This window comes from Hippopotamus amphibius, chromosome 5, assembly GCF_030028045.1.
Source record: "Hippopotamus amphibius kiboko isolate mHipAmp2 chromosome 5, mHipAmp2.hap2, whole genome shotgun sequence".
Taxonomy (NCBI): Eukaryota; Metazoa; Chordata; class Mammalia; order Artiodactyla; family Hippopotamidae; genus Hippopotamus; species Hippopotamus amphibius.
In genome coordinates this window covers 58,241,354-58,250,670 of record NC_080190.1, presented here as the reverse complement: position 1 = coordinate 58,250,670, position 9,317 = coordinate 58,241,354, and the positions used below count along the sequence as shown (strand labels likewise).

General features: G+C 55.9%; 1 long non-coding RNA gene across 1 annotated transcript; it reads left to right on the top strand.

The window, feature by feature from the left end:
* Window positions 1-216: 216 nt before the first annotated feature.
* LOC130853133 (uncharacterized) lies at window positions 217-1,589 on the top strand. Its single transcript, XR_009053674.1, has 3 exons — window positions 217-427; window positions 1,191-1,320; window positions 1,442-1,589. It is a non-coding gene; the product is annotated as an uncharacterized LOC130853133 (long non-coding RNA).
* The last annotated feature ends 7,728 nt before the right edge of the window (window positions 1,590-9,317 follow it).

Here is a 9,317-nt window from a genome sequence, read left to right as displayed (position 1 = left end):
TCCCCCAAACACACTTCCTCAGTGCCGTGGCTGATGGCGGCAGAGGCTCCGTCCAGGATTCTGCTCAGGCACTAACTTGCTGCACTGCCCTAGACAAGTCCCTTCCCTTCTCTGGGTCTTAGTTTCCTCGCCTGAGGTAGTTGGCCTAGGGAAGGAACTGGCATTAACTGAACCACTGATGTGTTCATTTTTTAATTCTTCCATTCAACAGATATGTACAGAGCAGTTTCTGTGAACCAGGGTCTGATTTACAACACTGAACACAAGTGAAAGGAAGCGCGTGCCTTGCGGAGCTAGCCCAATTCTTTGTACAGGCTAATTTATCCCTTTTATCTCATTTCACCTTCACCTCCTCACGTCACCTCCAGACAACCACGTGAGCTGGACGTCCTCATCCCTGCTTTACAGATGAGGAAACAGGCACGCAGTAAGTTGCAGAGCTGGGGTTCAGAGAGGCAGGGGTTCATAGACCATCACACAGGCCAGAGACCAAGCCCCACTTCCTCCCGCTCTCTGCTGGGTGGGGTCATTCCCTCCAGAGTGCTCCTCCCCTCCACCCTCCAGGGTCCACTGCCTAACAAGGAACTGGAAAGATTAGTAGCCATGGGGGTGACTGTTCTCAGATTTGGGGATTCCAGTCCGGGCCAGGGCATCTACCACAGCCCCTTTCTACTGATTCCAGGCCAGGGTGCTAAAACTCTCCTCAGCAGTGGGTGCCCGGAATCACTGGGTGCTCTGGGAGTGCTGGCAGACGCTTCTAAGACCCCTTCCCCGGCCACCCTGCTCATCACCTACTCTGAGTGCCCACACGTGACCCACGAGGCAGAGCAAGCCCACTACAGCAGGCACTAACACGACATGGCACCCCCAAAACGAGACAAGTTCTGCTTCTGTGCACTTATCCAGTTTTGCAATCCGGAAACTAGAAAGGCGTTGATTTAATTTCAACATACAAGGAAGCTTAGTATCACTATGGAAAGTAAACTTTATCCTGAGTACGCAGGGTGGGAGGGAGCATCTCCTGAGCGCTCAGGGCCCTTAAGGGCTCAGCCAGCCTTGGCCTCCTGCCTCTCAGTCTCACTTTGAAGATGTGCCCAATCATTTCCCAGGGCCTGGAAAACTCTGCCTCCCCTCTGCCTCTCCCGAGACGCCTGTCTGCCATGGCTCCATTCACCTTATGTGTCCTCCAGGAAGCTGCACTCAGGCCCACTCGCTCTCCCAGCTCCCACTGCTCCAGCTCTCAGCTCCCAGGATGCCTGAGCTCTCGGACCTGTTGTCCAGCCTTCGGCCGATTGATGGAATCCTGCAGCATTTGTCAGGGTGAGGGGTCTGGGCAGGGGTCCTATCAGGAACCACCTAAGACATCGATTCTTTCAGAGGCTCTGCTGGGTTAGAAGGTGTTATTTGCCTTATTTACTCTCTCCCTTTTGCAAACACACAGTGGAGTTTTCCAGCCGCTTCGACAGATTGAATGCAGAAGCAGAAATGAGAACCCAACTGCCTTCTCTTAAGTGAACCTTTGAAGAGAAGCGCGAAAACATAAAGTGGTACCACTCTTAAGTTTTTGCATTTTAGAAAATAGTTATTTGTCCTGAAAAACATGTTAATGGTTGATATGTAATGATTTATTCTCATTGTTCTTCAAGAATAAATATTTTATGATTTCTCAGTTTTCATTTCAAATGTGGTAAATATCAATAGATGTAACCCCATAAGCAAAAACTCGTTCAGGTCTTCAGTAATTTCTAAGAGCGTAACAGGGCCCTGAGACAAGTTTGAGACCCGCTGGGGGAAGGGAAAGTGCCCGTCTGACCACTGTTGACTGCACGAGGGCTGGGGTTTGACAGCAGGCAGCCAGTCCAGAGGCAGCTGGGACAGGGGACCGCTCAGTGTGGGAAGCTGACCTTGAACTGGGAAATAAGAAGTGAATTGGGCAGGGAGCTGGGGGAGAGGGCCTGGAAGGAGGCATGGACAGAAGCCCAGGGGCAGTGGGGCTATGAGGCAGCCACATCCGTGAGAAGCAGGGGTCCAGCACAGACACACAGAGGAGAGGAAGGGAACGCGGCATGGGACAGGCAGATGCAGAGAGGTAGGAAGGAGGTGGCCCACTGGGGGTGATGCCGGCACTGCAGCCCCGGGGGGGTTGCTGTCACGTGGGAGTCCAGGCCCGCCTGCAGCCCAGGGAATTGGCTCACCCCAGGTCCTCACGATGTTCCTCTTTTCATTCAGCCCTGCCTTACTTGAGGTCAGCTGAGAACCTCTGTTCTTTGCCCTCCTTGGAGCCCAACCAAAAGAGCCTTGAGTTCTATCCTAGCTCTGAAACCCTGGGCAAGTGCAGACCATCCATCCTCTCGTCGTCAACATGGAGGTGGTGAGTCCAGCTCACGGTGCAGGGGAGGACTGACATTAGAACACATGCGGGGCCTGGCACGTGCCGGGCCCTCAACAGGTGCAGCTAATGTTAGTATGCTTGCTGCTGCCTCGATGGCTACTGTTATTATTAGTGGTGGTATTAATATCCCAGCAGGAAATGATCTTCAAGGTCACAGAGCTGCCGATGTTACTGAGAGACAAACAGGAAGGCCAGGAGCTGGAGTCAGAAACCCAGCGTGTCCTAGTGAGACTGAAAGCTCCCTGGGGCCAGGGACATGCCAGCAATGTCCACACTCATGACTCCATCCATTTCTTCTCTCCACAGTTAATTTTTGGACACATCTCATGGGCCAGGCACTAGGCCAGGTGCTGTCTGCCCACAACAGGGCTTGGCCCCAAATGGGTTCAATCGATGTTTGTAGATCAATCCGTGGCCTCTCCCATCTGGCCGGCCACTGGGAATCTAGGCCAGGGGTGGGATTTGGAAAGTGTTCCATGAGCCGTCCGCCCGACCACCAGTAACAAAAACACGGCTGTTACTCCAAGCAGATCCCACTCTGGGGTGCTCTGGGGTGAAAAAGGCCTGATTCCTCATCCTCTTAGCTCGGGAGAACACAAGGCCCAGAGAGATTTGGTGCCTGGCTCAGGACACACAGCCAGGTCTGGGAAAGCCAGGGAACACAGGCATCTCAGTACAGGTTCTGGATTCAAGAGTGTGGCTGGGGATGGTCACGGAGGGCTCCGGCACGTAGACACTGGTCAGGATGTGCTTGAGCGTGGGGAGCAGAGCGCGGGGTCTTCATGGGCAGGAGACAGGGTCCTGGGCAGTGGGGAGTCTGTTGGTGCAGCCACCCCAAAAAACAAGCCCCTGGAACAGCCACTTCTCCCACCCTCTGCTCAACGGGGCAGCATCACACTCAGAAAGCGGGGCATCCATGCTGGACGGAGCCAGCTGTCCTGAAAAGGAAGGAAGGTGGAGCGTGGGCCTGGCAGAGCCACCTGTCCTAGCCAGGGGTCAAGCGTGGAGGAAAGGTGGGGGCCTGGACGAGTGCTCGCTGGGGAGGAGGTGGGCAAGTGGACACTTGCAGAGGCAGGGGGCACTGTGGCCGAGGAACCAGCCTGAGCTGAAACTGGGAGCCCATGAGCCCCTGGAAAGGAGGGTGGAGCCCAGGGCAGGGAGCCAGCTGCCCGTGGCTGGAACCCTTCCCTCTGTCTCTCCCTACCCTGTACTTCTCATCCCAACTGGAGTCAAGGCATGTCTTCCCGGCTGAATGGGAGGCTTCTTGAAGGCAGGCCCAGCTTGTCTTGCTCACTTCCAAATCCAGGGCTTCGCCCAAAACAAAAGCTCAGCAGGTCTGCTGAGCAGGTGTCTGTGAGGCCAGCCACGAGAGCCCGGGACACCAAAAACAGAGCCCTGACTCCAGAAGGGTCTAAGGGGCTTTACCCTCGTTTGCTGACTTGTTCTGGGTGTTAAGACCCAGTGGAAAGGGGGTGGCAGAGAGGAGGGCCTAGAGTGGGGGACCACCTGGCAGCCAGGTGCCAGCAAGACCCAGGCGGGGGAGGGTGTGTCAGGGCCCCACCTACACAGCTCTGCCCACAGCCCCAGACCCCCCGGAGGCGATGTGCACACGGGGGGATGAACGTGGCACTGGCGCTGCCCAGGGACAGCAACCACTGTGCTACTCTAACACAGGATGGAGGGCAGAAAAGGGGGCTTGGCTCCAAGAGCCCCTGGGGTGGGGTGGGGGGGCAGGAGGTGGGCAAAATCCCCCTTGGTGGGCATCCAGGAGGCCTGAGTTTGGGGCCAGTGCCACCTCAACCTCCCTGGATGTCCTTAGTCAAGCAGCTGACCCAACGTCTCTAAAGTCCCTAAGGAGGCTCTGGCATCAGGTAAGGCCCACAGCTAGGTCTGGACCCCCAATCCCTCCCTCTCTCTCTCTCTCTCAAACACACACACACACACACACACACACACACTCACGCGCACACGTATGCCCAGCGTGGGCTCCTGCCTGCAGGGGAAGGGATGCAGGCAGCCCAGGCAGCAGGCCCGCATCAGGGCCCCAAACAAAGGCGGAGGGGATGGGGGGGACGCTGGCAGCCAAGAGCATGGGGGAGGGGCTCGGGCTGGGGAGGGATGTGGCTCAGAGCCTAACAGGCCACCAGCAGCCGCAGCATCTGCTTTTTCTCACCTCTAAAGGGAATCGATTTGTCTCTGACTGATTTCCCTGACGTCTAGTTTTCCCCTCCGCCCGGCTGTCAGCCCCGCCACTGTGTGCAGGGAAGCGGGGACGCGCCCTGGCCGCCTGCCTGCCCGCCGCTCCCCCCACACACACTGCCTGACCCATCACACCGCCCCGCACACTCACCCCACACGCCGCACAAGCACAAAGAAACCCACACCCACCCGCACCGCAGCCACCCGCCCAGACGGACACACCCACATGCAGACAGACGCACACGCACACACACCACACCACAGCACACACATACACCCCACCCCCACCAGAACTGCAGTCACCCTCCCAGACAGACACACCCCCAGCCAGCCAGACAGACACACACCACACCACAGCACACACATACACCCCACCCACACCCACGCTGCAGTCACCCTCCCAGACAGACACATCCTCAGACAGACCGACAGGCACACACGCACACTCACACTCCCAGAGCACACACACATCTCCACACTGACACTCCCCAGCACCACAGAAGCACCAGCACCCCCACACCCACCACCTGCCCGCAAGGTCAGGCTCACCCATCTACACACGCACACACACACGCACACACACTGCATCGCCCTCTCGGACACCAAAATGGACCTGTGCGCACACACACACTCACCCCCACACCCCCCACTCCCAGACAGCACAGCCGTGCCCACACCGCACACCCCACACAGGCACCCCACAGTCACACCTCTGTGTGCTCCCGCCTTGGCCCTGCCGCCCCGCAGAGCTGCTACGAGCCACAGCTCCTCAGACGGTCTGGGACCCCTGAAAGCGATGCTGTCACCTTCCTGCTGTGACATTGGGAATCGGGTGGGAAAGTCTTGCATGGGGACCTACCCCAACGTCTTGGGTGCAGGGAGGCCTGGGCACGGACGCAGGAGGCGGTCGGGAGGCAGCTATGGGCCGGCTGAGGGCACGGCTGGGGACAGGCTTGCTGCAGGGCGGCCTGGGGGAGGCGCTGGATCCAGGCCGGCTCCCAGTGCTCTGGAGTAGAGAGTGTCAAACCCTCAAGGTTACCAAGATCAGGCCGGGTATTCCTGGTCACAAGCACCTTGATAGGGTCTCCCAGTCCTCCAAAGGACCCTGACTAATCAACAACAGCTGCAGCAAACGGCAACAATAATACACACTGACCCCTCTGTGTTCACATTTTCACTTCATGGCAGCACTTGATTGGATCCTGGAAATGCCCTCTGGGATTGGGATTGTTCCCATCTCACAGATGAGGAAACTGAGGTCCAGATTGGGAAAGGGACTCATCCAGCCTCCCGCATGGTTAGTGAATTTAGACCTCTGACTCGAATCCCGGTCTCCTGATTCCACAATACCAACCAGTTTCAGGTAATGATCCATCTGCCCGCAGAAACCCCATCAGGCCAGTCCACGCGGACACCATTCTCCACCTTGGGGAACACGGAGGAAGCCCTCAGCACGGGCGCTGGCAGGGCGCGTGCATGGAGAACGTGCGTATGAGCAAGTGTGCGTGCCAGAGGTGTGCGGAGGTGCGTGTGACTGTCCAGGCAGAGGATGAGCGTGTGGAGGCGGGAGTGGCAGGTGGGAGCAGGCTCTGCAGGCAGGTGTTGGGGGAGGGTGTGGACAGGATGCATGTGACTGTGGGTGTGGGAAGTAGTGTGTGTAGGGGACACGCGGTGGGAGTGATTCGGGCTTGATTACGGGCTCGTGTGCACTGGAGATGCACGCAGGAGGGCCTTTTGAGGGTGCGGGGCTGCGTATACGTGTGAGTGGGGTGATAGGTGTGCCAGAGATGTCCTCATCATTGTGTGTGAAAGTGTGGGGGTGCACACCCACTGTGGTGTGTGCCCACCAGATGAGGGGGGCTCCACGCCTGCACCCTGTCTGTTTCCTGGCCCCCTGCCTTGGGGCTTTATCTGTCCAGGCAGCCCTGCTCTCAGCACAGAGAGCAGATAATTGATTAATAGAACTGGTTTTTGGCTTTTCAAGGTCTGGCCAGAGATAAGAGGAGACGCGAGTACCAGCACAGAGTGGATGCTGAGGGTCCAAGGACCACAGACAACCCCATCGGAGACTTTGCCCTCCTCCCTCTGCGACCAGTGATCTGCACACCCACCACAGTAGCACATGATAGGCAAAGAGGCCCAGTGAGCACCTGGAGGGTGGGGGCTGGGGCTGGGGCAGGGCCCCACCCCCACCGGGCCTGGCACCAAGCAGGGCTGAGCAATGCCTACTGAGTGAATTAGCTCTCAGCTCAGTATCCACCCATTCCTTCCAGCAGCTCCTAAGTGCCCAGCTGGGTCTGGATCCTGGAGCCGAGGAGGCCAAGGAGACACCGGCCCTGCCTCGGGCACATCACAGTCCGCATGGCCACCCAAGGCCAGCAAGACAGGCAGGCGACAGAAACATCACCCCAAAAGGCTGGTCACATAAGGAAAAGCCCCAGAGCTCAGACCTGCAGTTACTGGGCTGGGGTCCCTGGCAGACATCAGGAGGGAAGGCATATTTGAGAATGAATGGACATGGCCTGCCCAGGGGCAGCACTGATGGGAAGGCCGCCATCCATCAGTTACTTCCTGTTATGTGCCAGACCCTTGTCCAAAGCCCTGTGGGCTAAGTACTGTTATTATCCAAACTAAGGACCTTATCTGTAGGATTTGAGAGAAATGAGGGAGGTGGACAGATGAGGGTTTAGAAAGACTCAGCTCCTGCCCTTCTGTGTGTAAGAGAAAGATGAATGATTGTCAGGCAAGAACACCCGACCTCTAGCAAGGCTCCTCCCAGGCTGTCCCAGAACTCTCCCGAGACTGATCCTCAGGATGGTTAGAGCTTCCAGGGATGAGGGCAAGAAGGCCCGGTTGGGACAAGGGAGGTGAGGGGAAGGACTGGTGAAGGAGGGCAAACTCACAGGCCCTTACAGTTGGGGCATGGAGTCCAGGGGCTGTTATGGTCCACGGTTCTCCCTTCAAGGAGCAGTGATTGGCCACTGGGGGTGGATGCTACTCCACCCTGCCTCCCTCCTGGGATGTCCCCACCATCCTGGCCTGGCCCCAATATAGCCTTCCTGTGGCTTCCTCAACATGGCTCACTCCAGACAGGTAATATGGAGAACGATCAAAGGCCAGGACCAAGGGAGAAACTGAAACCAGTGAGAGTGGGGAGCAGACTGGTTTCTGGTCGCATAGTGGGACTGAGATTGAAGTTCAAGTCTCCTGACACTCAGCCTAACCACATAGGATTGGCTGGGGCCATCTGGGATGAAAGTCGGTTTTCTATCCTCTTCCTCTTTCTTCTGCTACTTCTCCTCCTGCCCCATTTTCCTCTTCTGTGCTGCCCTCAAGCCCTGCCTCCTCTTTCTCTTTCTCCTTTTCCTCTCCCTCTTTCTTCTACCTCATAACTTATCTTGCTTAAGAGAAGCAATACAATGTCCTCTGGCTCCAGATTAGAAAATTTCTCTGGGTGACAGAGACCTCAGAGGTCTTACCCCCATCTGTGATAAGTGGAGTAATCACACCCCCCAAAATGTCTACATCTTAGTCCCCAGAACCTAGGAATATGTTGGTTACATGAAAAGGGGATTTAGATTGCCAATGGAATTGAGGTTGCTGATCAGCTGACCTTGAGATGGGGAGATGTTCTGGGACTATCTGGGTGGGCCCGATGTAGTCCCAAGAGCACATAAAATGAAAGAGGGAGGCAGAAGAGAGAACGGGGTGATGGCAGCAAGAGAGGGACACAGCCGGATGTCATTGGCTCTGAAGATGGAGGAAGAGGTTGTGAGTCAAGGAAAGCAGGCAGCCTCTAAAAACTGGAAAAGGCAAAATCTTAGACTCTCCCCTAGAAGTCTCCAGAAGAAATGCAGCCCTCTGACACCTTGATTTTAGCCCAATGACACCCATTTTGGAGTCCTGATTGCCATAACTATAAGATAATAAATTTCTGTTCTTTGAAGCCATAACTTTTGTGGTCATTTCTTACAGCAGCAATAGGAAACTAATACACAGTTCCATGTACCCCAAAGCCCTCCAGTTGCATTCCTCCAGTGGCAGGGAGCTCCCTCCAACCTCAGCCAGCTCTGGCTGTTACCAAATCCCTCCTCATGGGATCCAAGCTGTCCCGCAGGACTGCTTTCCAATGTGCCAGCTCTGTCCCTCTGGGCCCCCCAAAACAAGCCACTCCCTGCCTTTCTGATGTTTAAAGGCAGTATTCATGGGATTAATCCCCATCCGTTCTTTCCTTCTCTTTGCCCAGCATCCTCAGAATGCTTTTCTGATTGTCCCACCAGAAACTCCTCTCAAAGAAATCTTATTCCTACCTTCTGCTGAATTCTGGGGGTCACTCGCACCAAGGCCAAAGTTCTCAGGAGCAGAGATTCAGCCTGTCTGCTAAGGAGGTCATCCTATCCCAATGCCATCTCTGCTGGCTGTGTGATCTTAGACAAACACATGCTCTCTCTGGACCTCTGATGTCCCATCTGTACAATGGGATGAAATCCCATGAGCTCTATGGATGGCCACAGGGCAGAGTGGGTCTTACCTGCCCTGATTCCTTTGCCAACACAATTCTCAAGTGCCTACCTCCTCTCCATGTTGCTTGTCATTAATAAGAGAGGGGAGGAGAGGGGAAGAGAGGGAAGGGGAAAGACAGAAGAGAGGAAAGGAAGGAGAGAGGAGCTGTAAGTCCCTACAGAAATTGTATTCGAATGTTTTATTATGTGCTCTGGCTCGGGCA